Below are 13,291 nucleotides of genomic sequence, written 5' to 3'. Positions count from 1 at the left end.
GCTATGAATAGATACATGAACTCATCAGTTGGTGACTTGTGCATACTTATGTACGAATTTGGATATACAGTTTTTAGCATATGTATGTATACAGGCAACTGTCTATATCCATCAGCAGGTTTTTCCCTTAACATCTCCAAAGCATGCTCTTTTGAACGCCATGCCTGTTGATAGGTAATATCAATTCCATACGCTGATTTAATATCCTCTCGTATATCATTAAGGGTGAGAATTCTCTTATGATTAATCAATTTAGGTGATGTGAATTCACTAACAAAAGCCTTTGTAGCATGAACTTTGTTGAAAATTCTATCTCTTAGTGCACATGAATGTTCACTATTGAAATATCTAACTTTGAATATATCAGATTTTTTCCAACAGGAAGCTTTCATTCTCCAACAACAGTCATCTGAACAACATACTAACACATAACTGCATTTTTATAAATAAAAAATGACATGTATCATACCAACACTTTTTCATATGTAAGATCACCAAACAAAGGGACATTCTGATAGGAAGTGTGTCAAAACATGTACTTGATACATGCTTCTTAGTATGTATCATGAACAAAAAACAAACATGCATCAGATACACAAATTCATATAAATCTGATACATACTAATAATAATATTTTTTAAAAGTATAACTACGATCATTTTTTAACTGAGTTACAGAAATAGAGTTTTGATGTATCATGATAGGAAGAAATATTTCTTTCTTAAATATGTATCAGATACACACATTCATATGTATTTGATACATACTGTTTGATAATATCCAAAACTAAAATTTCCAAAAGTAGACTATGCGCATACCTTTTACTATCGGATCTTTTAACCTTGAAATTAAATTCATTATTGATTTTGTATTTGGCTATTAAGTCAACTAGAGTTGCTTTGTCCTTATAAAATTAATTCTTCTTCACTTCCGCACCATTTGTATCAGTGATGTAGTTCGTCAAATCCAATTCTGGTATATAACAATCTGCAGCATTACCAGATTCTTCTAAACCAAAAAATTGGGACTCATTCGTGTTTGATTCGGCACAAACGATTGCTCCAGATGTACTGTCGAATAATTTTATCTCACATCTCTTTTTATCAGAGCTTGATATGCATAAGGGATAATTTATGAATCCAGGCTCTTTCTTCTTCAACTTTATGTAAAGATTAACACCCATATCATTATGAATATATATTGGTGACGAGTTACCTATTAACGATGTATAGAATTTCAATATTTTTCACTGATTCATCTACACTGAATTCAGCAGTAATTGTTGCTTTTAGATTTGAGTAAGATACATTGTCACCGACAACGATTCCATCACTTTTGTATTGTTCATAACTAACATCGGATTGCCAAACTCCAGAATGTCTCAGTAGTATGGGGATATTCATATCGATTAATTGATGAAACTCGAAGTTTGATTTGAATTGATGCTCTATTTTTTCCCTTGGACTAGATGCTCTATTTTTTGGCTTGAAACTTCATGTACATAACTGTTGCTTTTTTTTTTTAACCAATTAATCCCATTAATTAGATCAGTAATTGATTTAAAGAGTCAATCATACCTTATCTAAATCTACTATCCATAAATAGTTGTTATGCATTAACTACTCTACAGCTAAAGTTGATGTATCAGATACATAACTTATGTATCAGCAAAACTAAAAAAAAATTGAAATTGACTTTTGTTTGAATTGATGCTCTGTTTTATCCATTTGAGATGATGCTCTGTTTTTTGGTTTGAATCTTCATGAACATAACTGTTGCTTTTTTTAACAAATTAATTCCATTAATTAGATCCGTAATTCATTTAAAGAACCAATCATACCTTATATTAAGATACTATCCATAAATAGCTGATATGCATTAACTATTCTACAGCTAAAGATGATGTATCAGATACATAACTAATGTATCAACAAAACTGAATTTTTTTTTGAAATCGACTTTGGTTTGAATTTATGCTCTATTTTTTGGCTTAAATCTTCATGTACACAACCATTTTTTAACCAATTAATCCGATTAATTAGATCAGTAATTAATTTAAAGAACCAATCAAACCTTATATTAAGATACTATCCATAAATAGATGATCTTCATTAAATATTCTACAGTTAATGTTGATATATCAGATACATAACTAATGTATCAGCAAAACTAAAAAAAAGGAGAAATCGGGTAATTTTGATACGATGAGGGATGTATAGTAATTAGACTTTTCCATTATGGGATTTATGTAAAGTTTACATGTATTATATAGCCTTACTTATGAATCATAGCACATCTTTTATTCTTACACATTAGCCTTACTTTTCTTACCAAAATAGCTTAATACATTTCTAACACAGTTTTAATACATTAACACATAAACTAATTTGAATATTTGAAATTCAAGTATAGTTCATTTTTAACATTATTAATAAGAGAAAAATAAACAACAATTATAATACATTTTGAATTCAATATATTATACATATTATAGGCATGTTTCAATGTACGAGGTGAATATATAATTAAAATATTTTTAACACAAATATATTATAAGTATTATATGTTAATTACAAATATTTCAATACTATTTAAATTAGTTTACGCTGTTAGAAATATATTATATTTATTCAAGAATAATAATCATCGAATTCATAAGAATGTATAATATTAAATTTGAATTTTATTACAACTATCGTTTATATTTAATAATACTATTTTAATACAATTTCAATACAACTTTTCAAAGCTTCACTTCTTCTTTTTTGATAAATCACCATCACCAGATTATCGCCGGACTACCAATAGCTCCAACCAACCCAAAACAAACCACCACGCAGTTTATCCATTGCTGGAGAAACTTATTTGTCATGACCCATCCCCGTAGGCCTCGACTAAGGTCCAATCGGGACCCCCGTGTATATACTATCAACTGTAACAACAAATATAAGACTCATACATGGGGACCCCAATGGGTCATACATTTTCATATATATGTAGCCGCTTTCATTTGTCTCCTGAGGAGTTACATTACTCAAAATATGAAAGGACGTGCAAGACGACAAGGCTGCCATAGCGTAACAATGTTACAACATGCCGTATAGGCACAACTGGAACAACTTACAAATGACCCACATATATATGTCTACAGACCTCTAAGAATAACAACCATATCATATGGCGGGACAAGGCCTCCGCCGTACCCCTGAATAAGCAAATATATACATCAAATACTGAGTACTAAAAACTCAGCTCCGATACAATAGAGCTTTTTCCAAACTGGCTGAGCGGAATCCTAAGCTGGCGGACTCCCAAAACCTATGTCTGTACCTGTGGGCATAAACGCATCCCCCCGAAGAAAGGGGGGTCAATACGACATATGTACTGAGTAGGTAAAGTACAAAACATCATAAAGAAATTACAGTTACCATAGGGTGCAGGGGAAAAATATAAAATTTAACAGAGTATTGTACCTGCACCTTACAAAATAAGGTCACGTATATTATTATCACATACCGTATCCGGCCCGCTCGGGTACTTGGTGTAACAAATGCATCATTTTATCATCGTAGGCATATGCATACTATTAGGCATATGCATACTATTAGTGCCGAGGAGCGTTCATCCTGATCCATACTATTAGAATCTAACATTAAATGTAAAAGGGATATAATTAGACTACATAAGACTCTACACGTTTTGTCTAACACATGCCTCTACTAATGAAAAACAGATGGGGGATAAGACATGTCCCTATCTAACCCTAAAAATGAAACATAACAAGTCTTTTGATGTAAGAAACAACAACTCATAACTAGTCCTCGATAGATAAGGACTCAGCATAACTCCATCGAGGAGAAAGCTCAACTAGCCACGTGTATGGATATGATCCTCAACCTCAACCGCTACATTATGAGACAATATAGGAACTAAATATACATTAGTACATTTGAATGTACTAAGTATGTGGGAATGACATGCAATATAAATTATAAGATGTAATGATCAAAGAATGTACATTAGGAAGAGGATCGGTAAAACCATGAAAACAACATGATGATCAAAGCATTTAAAGGACTTAATTGAAAATCATAGAGTAACATAATTAGAATATACATATGTGGGAGGAACCAAAACCAATAATAATGTCATGACCTAACCTCGTAGGCTGTGACTGGGGTCCGACCTGGACCCCGTATACATACCTATCAGATGTAGTCAAACCGAACTACGAATAACATGATAACATATATAAGAACTCCAATAGGTCATGACGTCTTCATATAAATACATCTCTATCATTTGTCCCTTGAGGAGTTGTCACTAATCATCTCATGAAAGGACATGCAAGCCTACAAGGCTGCTATTTTATATTAATATTTACAATACATCGTATAGACATAGCTGAACAAAACTTAAATACAACCCACATACACATTTGTCTACAAACCTCTAAGTGTGTCAATAGTACCATATGGTAGGACAAAGCCCCCTTCATATCCCTGAATGAACGAATATATACATCAAAAAGATTAATACCAACAAGCTAGGCTCTGATACAATGGGGCACTCCAAAATGGCTGAGTGGGAAGCCTAAGATGGCGAATCCCCGAAATGCGTGTCTGTACTTGCAGGCATAAAATGCAGCCCCCCAAAGAAACGGGGTCAGTACAATATATATACTGAGTATATAAAGCATAACATATCATAAATGAGATCACATCTGAAGTAGAGGTTCAGGCAAGTATGATACTTAAGAAATTAATGTTCCTGTGCCTTATGAAATGAAATCATGCATGATCATATCATATATCATATCCGGCCCATTATGGACTCAATGAATATGTCATATACATGTATCATATTTGGCCCATCATGGGGCCCGGTGCCATCATCATCATGTCATCATATATATATATACCATACCCGACCCTCTAGTGAGGGACTCGGTGAACAATGTAGTGAAACTGAGCACGATTGTCACGATCCAACCCCGTAGGCCGTGAATGGGCCCAACCTGGACCCCTGTACCTATAACTATTAAATATAAGGACTGCCCATCAACACCTCAGTGGGTGATAACATTTTCATGTACATGTAGCCTCTTTCACGTGCATTATAACATGAAAGGGAACGCAAGCCGACAAAGCTGCCATAACTTAATAACAATTATAACACGCCGTATAAGCACAGATGAAACAAACTTGTAAACAACCCACATAAATATATCTACAGACCTCTAAGAATATTAATGGTAATATATGGCGGGACAGTGCCCCCTCCATACCCCTGAACAAACAAATATATACATCAAGGTTCAGTACCAAAAGCTGGGCTCTGATACAATGGAGCTCTTCTCAAACTCGCTGGGTGGAACCCTAAGAAGGCGGATACTCGAGTCGCGTGTCTGTACCTGCGGGCATGAAATGCAAACCCCCAAAGAAAAGGGGGTCAGTTCGATATATGTACTGAGTATGTAAGCATAAAACATTATAAAGAAATTACAGTTGAAATACAGACGTAGGGAATAAATATGACAGTTAACAATCACTGTGCCTGCATCTTAGAACATGTAGTCATATAAATTATCATACACTGTACCCGGCCTGCTAGGGAACTTGGTGTCATAATCATTTTATCATATTAACATATTATCTGATCTTCATGTCATCATTTCTTTTCTTCATGTATATTACTTCCTCATGTCATCATATACAATATCATATCATCATCTACGGCATAATCTTATCATATATGTTATCATATTATATCCAGTCCATTATGGGGCTCGGGGTTACAAATGTATCACTATGTTTTCATATGCATGCCTACATAAAGTATCCATCCCTTTAGTGAGGGATTCAGTGAAGGTTGTGGGGTACATCTATAGCGTACCAGCACCATATACATACATATCCCGACCCTCTAGTGAGGGACTCGGTATTCCTTCCTCATTTCACCACACATATCATCATATTACAACACATACCATCATATTGTAGCCGGCCCGAAACTCGATGAATAATTATATCGTCATAACATATTACTGCGCCTCACATATGGAATCATCTCCTCGTATATGGAATCATACGTACTCATCCCGAGACTCGGTGAAAGAAGTAGTAAAGCTGTGCCAGATATAATATCCATCCCATCGTGGGACGTGGAGAAAAAAGGTTACAACATGCACGAGTAGAGTAGAGAGAAACTATATGCAACTAAGTCACCCTCTGAGACTCAATAAAATAGTCAAGTGAACCATCACTTAAAGACCAGAAAAGTAATTATCTGAAGTACCCTTTAGATGTCATTAGGGATTACATCAATTGGGGCCTTAGGAATCACAGACATGTATCAATACAATGCCACATAGCTCATGTAACCAATGATACAACTTATGCAATCAGAAATATAAGTCATGCAATCAGAGACACAACTTATGCAATCAAAAACATTTAGCATTGTAGAGCCTTTAGGAAGAGGAGCTGGTATCTCCACTTACTATTCACTATATAGAAGGCTTGAGAATAGTAGTTTAACTACTTTAAGACCTTTAATATTCAAAAGTGACTACAAGTCATGAGTTATACCCAGAACTTATATATGGAGTCACCTCCAAATCCATGTCCTATATTACCTATAGTCCAGTCTTTCTAAAAGTAGGAAAAGATAAGCTTTACATGTACTTTTCATCACATGGAAGACTTGAAAGGTAATAACTCAACTTATTATAGGAGTTCTAATCAGTAGGAAGTGAACAAGAGTCTTAACTCATACTCAGAGCTTTAAGAATGGAATAACTCCCAATTTCACATACATAATAGTTACATCTAAGACATGCCAAAAGAGAAGAAAGATAGTTTTACATACTCATCACTTCCTAATGTATGGAAGGCTTGAGAAGCCCTAACTCAATTATTGTAAAGTACTTTCATCAAGAAGTAAATAAGGACCGTGAATTACCTTTGGCATTTATGAGTAGATTTACCCTCAAGCTCATATTATTCATTACTTAACTGGAAGACATGCCGAAAAAAAGGAGAGATAGGCTTTACAAACCTGTAGTAGCTCAATTGTAACCCAGCTTGCTTTGTTACTCCTTTAACCTATTTAACATGAAAGTAATACAATGACTACTAAGTTTCTACTTTCCATCTTCCAAATCTACGATCAAGCATCCGTAGGAATTATTTCCTTATTTACTCTTCTTGACTAGTCTATTCATTAGTTACGAAATTAACGGAAATTGGGCAGCATCTCCCCTAAAACTTGCCCTATCAAAATTTCCGATTTAACCTCTAAACTTAGCAGCCATATTAACAACAACAACAAGCAGCTATGTACCATCAAATTACTATAATACTACGCAATACAAGCTCCAAATAACTCGCCCAAAACCATGTCACCAAAATAGGGTTCTCAACCTTTATTTCGTAAAACCTTTAACCACACGAAATAGAGAGTTATATGGCTGCAACCATAAGAACCCACACCTCTTTTTACCCACGTTCCATCCCTGCAACATGCAATTAAACCATCTCCAATGACAACACCACAATCATAACAATACTATGCAACTTTAACAACTTTAACTCGGCTAGAACGACTTTGATTTCGTTTGTTCACAACATCCAGCATACTTATACAGTTGTTTCAAACTTCCAGCTTTATTTAACATAAGTAATATGCTCCATAACAACATCATTAACTCCAACTCAAAAGGGGAGAACCTTACCTTGCCAAAGCTTGCCTTGGAAGCTCTCTAACGTGGCTGAAACTGTGGTGGCTGCTCTTTACCCTTTTGTTGCTGCTCCAAACAATTAATCACGTTGTTAACCACCTTTATTTCATCGTAGGATACCTTAGATAATTAATTTATAGAGAGAAATTGGAGGCCTTACCTTGGAAGCAACTAGGGCCGTAGCTACTCTCTCTTGCTCTCTAAAATTTCCTCTCCAATTTCTAAGTGTAAGGCTGAATAAATGACTTCTTAGTCATCAAGATATACACATATACACCTCCTTAGGAGGTGACACATGTCATCCCCTAAGGATGACACGTGTCCAACCCCTATTAGGCCAGCACATCCATGCGGCCACTCCTAAGCTGCCACATGACAGGTGGGGTCCATCCCAAGCTGCTGCATAACCTACTTGACCCTAAGTAGGTGCATCACCTGCTTCCATGTGTCACTTCCTCATGCTGCCATGTTTCCTCTTCTCCGTTTTATAGGTTTGTAATCTCGTTTCACTTTAAGAACCTATGTAGTCCTTGCTACTTAAGCTCGGCATCTACTCAAGTAGCTTAAGTATGTAAGACATCCAAGTTGGTAGCTTACGTAAGTAAGTCGAGTCCTATGACTCATTACTTGGCCTCCAACTCCTTTCCAATTCTTATAACCCTATTTTCAATCTTCCCTATTATGGGGCATCACATTCTCCCTTTCTTAGAGTTGTTTGATAACATTATAGATGATACGGATCACATGGAAACTCTTAAGAAGCTTAAGAAGATGTTCCAACGTACAAAAGGACAGTGTATAACAACGATAACGTACTCGGCCCGAGACTCGGTGAAAGATGTATTTACAGTATGCACGAGCAAAGTAGTGAGCAACCATATGCAAATTAAATCATCATCTGAAACTAAATAGAATAGTCAAGTGAACCATCACTTGAAGACTAGGGTAGTAATCGTCTCAAGTACACTCTATATGTCATTAGGGATCATATCAAATAGAGCCTCAGGAATGATAGACATGTATCAAGACAATGCTAAACAGCTTATGGAATCAGAGACATTTGTCATCGTAGAGTCCTTAGGAATAGAAGCTTATAAATCCAATTACTATTCAACATATAGAAGGCTCGAGGGCAATAGCTCAATTACTTTAAGAGTTTTAACATCCAAAAGTGAATAAGAATCATGAGTCATACTCGGAGCTTATGAATGGAATTATCCCCACAGCTCATATCACATATCACTTATATCTAAGACATGCCAAAAGAAAAGAAGGGATAGGCTTTACATACCTGTTATAGATCAACCGCAACCAAGCATGCCCCATTATTTCTTTAACCTATTTAACACAAAAGTAACACTATTATGAATAACCTTAGACTTTCCATCTTCTATATCTACAAAAAATTACCTATAGGAATTATTTCCTCGTTCACACTTCTCGACTAGTATATTGATTAGTTAAGAAGTTAACAGAAATTGGATAGTATTTACCCTATAACTTGCCCTATTCGAACTTCTAATTAACCTCCGATTAGCACATCCACACCAACAACCAAAAACACCATCCATATACAATAAAACTACTTCAACATTATTCAATACAAGTTCCAAATAGCCCACCCAAAACCACAACATCAAAATACGGTTTTCGGTCTTTATTTCATAAAATCACAACCACACGGAAAGGAGCATAACGTGGCTGCAAACATCAGCACTTATAATTCTTTATAACCACATTTCTAGCCCTTCAACATATACAAATTACCATCAAATATAATACCATAGTAACGACAATACTAACCAAACTTTAATCCAAGTAGAATAACTTCAATTGTGTCCATTTACAATGTCAACAATAACCATGTAAACTTCTTACCTCCAACTCCACTTAGTTATGGGGTTTTCTTGCTTTCAATTTCATTTAATTCCTTCATCCTCATATAATAGCAACAACCATGATGTTAGGTAAAATTGATTCATCCTTTTTACTTCAAAACATCCCCTATACGGTTTTCAACACCCTTCAACCGTAACGTGTATAATTTCATATTACCAGTCCATATTTACACATCCACAACATGTTTAAATCCTTACTAAAATATGTGAAAAGGGAATCAAACCTTACCTTAACAAATAAGATTCCTAATCTTGCTGAAAGTTGTAAGTTCACGTTGAACCTCCTTGCTGCCCCAATGATTGATTTACATTTAATCACCTTCACTTCATCATAAAATATCTTAGATAATTAATTTACGGATCAAAATTTAAGGTCTTTTCTTGCTTCAGCCACGGCCAAAAGTTGCTATGGTTTGAACTCTCTTTCTTTCTCTCTAGTTTCTTGAAGTTAAATATGAGAAAATGAAGTTCTTAGTCACTAATTTAGCCTATATACACCACCTTTAAAAGTGACATGTGTCCTGCCCCTACACATGTCCAGTGGCAAGGGTGACATGTGTGCAGCTCCTATAGGTCTACCTCATCCATGCACCAACCAACTGCTGCCATATGTCTTGGTGGGTCTACTTTTTTAGTAGATGCATCACCTACTTGAAGTAGGTGCATCACTTACTTACTCATTTTGTAGGTTGGTAATCTCGTCTGACTTTAAGAACCTATGTGATCCTTGCTACTTAAGCTTGACATGTACTCAAGTAGCTTAATTATGTAAGACATCCAAATCAGTAGCTTACACAAGTAGTTCGATTACCATGACTCACTACTTGGCCTCAAACTCCTTTCAAATCCTTCCAAACCTCTTTCCAACCATCACTACTCATATAGAACTAGCCTATGCAAAATATGTGGCATTACATCCTCCCTTCCTTAAAGTTATTTGATAACGTCATGAATAACATGGATCACATGGTAAATTTAGAGTATCTAAATAAATGTTCCCATATACTAAGAGTGTGGGGCATAACATCCTTCCCCCCTTTAGAACATTCGTCCTCGAATGTTAACTAATCTCATAAGGTCTCACAAGGATTTTGGGAATTTTCTATAATAGTTGTCATCCATAGGCCTCGTATTAACCAATACAATCAATTTAGGAGTTTAGATTACTTGTAGACATAGGGAACAAGTATGGATATTTATTTTTCATCTCTTTTTCGGCTTTCTAGGTCATATTGTCTCTAATTTTATTTCACCATAATATTTTGACGGAAGTCATGTCCTTAGTTCGTAACCTTCTAATCTGTCGATCCCAAATGGCAATAGATTATTCCTCATAGGATAACTCCTTTGTTACGTGGACCTCATCCATGGGAAAGCTTTTGGAAGGGTTGCCTAAACATTTGCAGAGTATTGACATGTGAAAAACTGGATGTATTGCTTCCAAATTAGATGGTAGTTCCAACTCATAGGCAACCTTGCCTACCCTACAAATGATCTGATAAGGGCCAATGTATCTCCGGACAAGTTTCTCTTCCTTGCCGAATCTCATTACACCTTTCATTTGTGACATTTTCTAGAACACTCAATCCCCAACTTCAAACTCTAACTGTCAACGTCGATTATCTACATGACTTTTATCGACTCTAGGCTGCTAATAGTTTCTCTAAAATAAGCTTAACTTTCTCAATATCTTGCTGAATCATGTCTGGGCCTATTAGTTTAGTCTCACTAACCTTAAACCAATCAATAGGTGATTTGCATTTTTTGCCATATGAAGCTTCATATGGTGCCATTTGGATACTAGAATGGTGGCTATTATTATAAGTAAACTCAATAAGTGACAAGTGATCACCCCAGCTACCTTTAAAGTCAATAATACAGGCCCGCAACATATCTTCTAGAGTCTGCATAGTGCGCTCGGCCAGTCCATCAGTCTGAGGGTAAAATGTTGTACTAAGATTCACCTATGTTTCCAATCCCTTTTTGGAACGATCTCCAGAAGTTAGCTGTAAATTGAGCTTTTCTGTCTGAGATAATAAATATGGAAAGCCCGTGAAATCTTACTACTTCTCTGATATCTAACCTCGTATAGTCCTCAGCTGAATATGTAGTCCTAACTTAAAGGAAATGGGCTGATTTTGTCAGCCTATCTACAATAACCCATATGGAATCATACTTTCATAAATTGCGAGGTAAGCCTATAATGTAGTCTATATTAATTGCCTCCTATTTCCATGTTGGGATTTCTGTCTCCTGTAATAGTCTACTAGGTTTCTGATGCTCAATTTTAACCTGTTGATAATTCGGGCACTAGGTTATGAACTCTGCTATGTCCTTTTTCATGCCATCCCACCGATATAAACATCTGAGGTCATGATACATTTTTATTGACCCTGGGTGAATAGAGTAGCGGGCATAGTGCGCCTCTTCCATAACCTATTGTCGTAGCCCTGCAATCTTAGGTACACATATTCTGCCCCCATATCTTAGCATTCCGTAGGCGTGATCTCGAATGGAGTCTTTCCCTTTTGAAGAGATGCATCCCTATATTGTACCAGAATAGGGTCTTTGTATTGGCGTTGCTTCACTTCTTCTATGATAGAGGATTCAGCAACTCCTCGAATAGAAACTCCATCATCATCCGAATCATCCAAACGGACTCCAAGGTTAGATACTGGCAAATCTCGTGGACCATCTTTTTCCATTCTGGTTATAGCTCTGCCAAGATACCCATAGACTTACAGCTGAGTGCATCTGCTACCATATTTTTTTTCCCTAGGTGATATAGGATGTCAACATCATAATCTTTTAGAAACTCGAGCCACCATCTTTGCCGTAAATTTAGCTCCTTCTACTTAAAGATGTATTAGAGACCCTTGTGGTTCATGTAAATATCAACATGCATGCCATACCAATAGTGCCTCCATATTTACAACACATGAATTACTATTGTGCTTCCTGAACTGTCGGGAGGCATATTCTATGACTCTACCATGTTGCACTAGTACACAACCTAGGCCAACTCCGAAAGCATCATAATAAATAACATAGCCATTTGGTCCTTTACGAAGAGCTAGAACAGGGACCATAGTTAACTTGTCTTTCAGCCACTGAAAGCTTTGTTGACACTCATCGTTCCACTAGAACTTAGTCGCCTTTTGAGTTAACTTTGTTAAAGGCACTGAAATAGAAGCAAACTTCTCTAGGAATTTCCTATAGTATCCTGCTAGCCCTAGGAAACTATGTAACTCAATAGGTGTCATAGGTATGGGCCAAGTCTTTACGACCTCAATATTCTTTATATCTACTCGAATACCATCAGTTCTAACAACTTGCCCCAAGAGTGCTACTGAAGTCAACCAGAATTCATGTTCAGAGAGTTTAGCATACAACCTTTGGTGCTGAAGCACCCCAAGTACCATCCACAAATGATCCATATGTTTATCTTCCGATTGTGAATAGAACAAAATATCATCCATAAATACAATAACGTACAGGACTAGGAATGGCTTGAATTCTTGGTTCGTTATATTCATAAACATCGCTGGAGCATTAGTCAGTCCAAAAGACATTACTCTAAACTCATAATGTTCATATCGGGTTCTAAACAAAGTCTTTGGAATATCAGCTTCCTTTACCCGTACCTGAAGAT

This window comes from Solanum dulcamara, chromosome 4 (assembly GCF_947179165.1).
Source record: "Solanum dulcamara chromosome 4, daSolDulc1.2, whole genome shotgun sequence".
In the NCBI taxonomy this organism is placed as follows: Eukaryota; Viridiplantae; Streptophyta; class Magnoliopsida; order Solanales; family Solanaceae; genus Solanum; species Solanum dulcamara.
Note: the sequence above shows the minus strand (reverse complement) of the source record.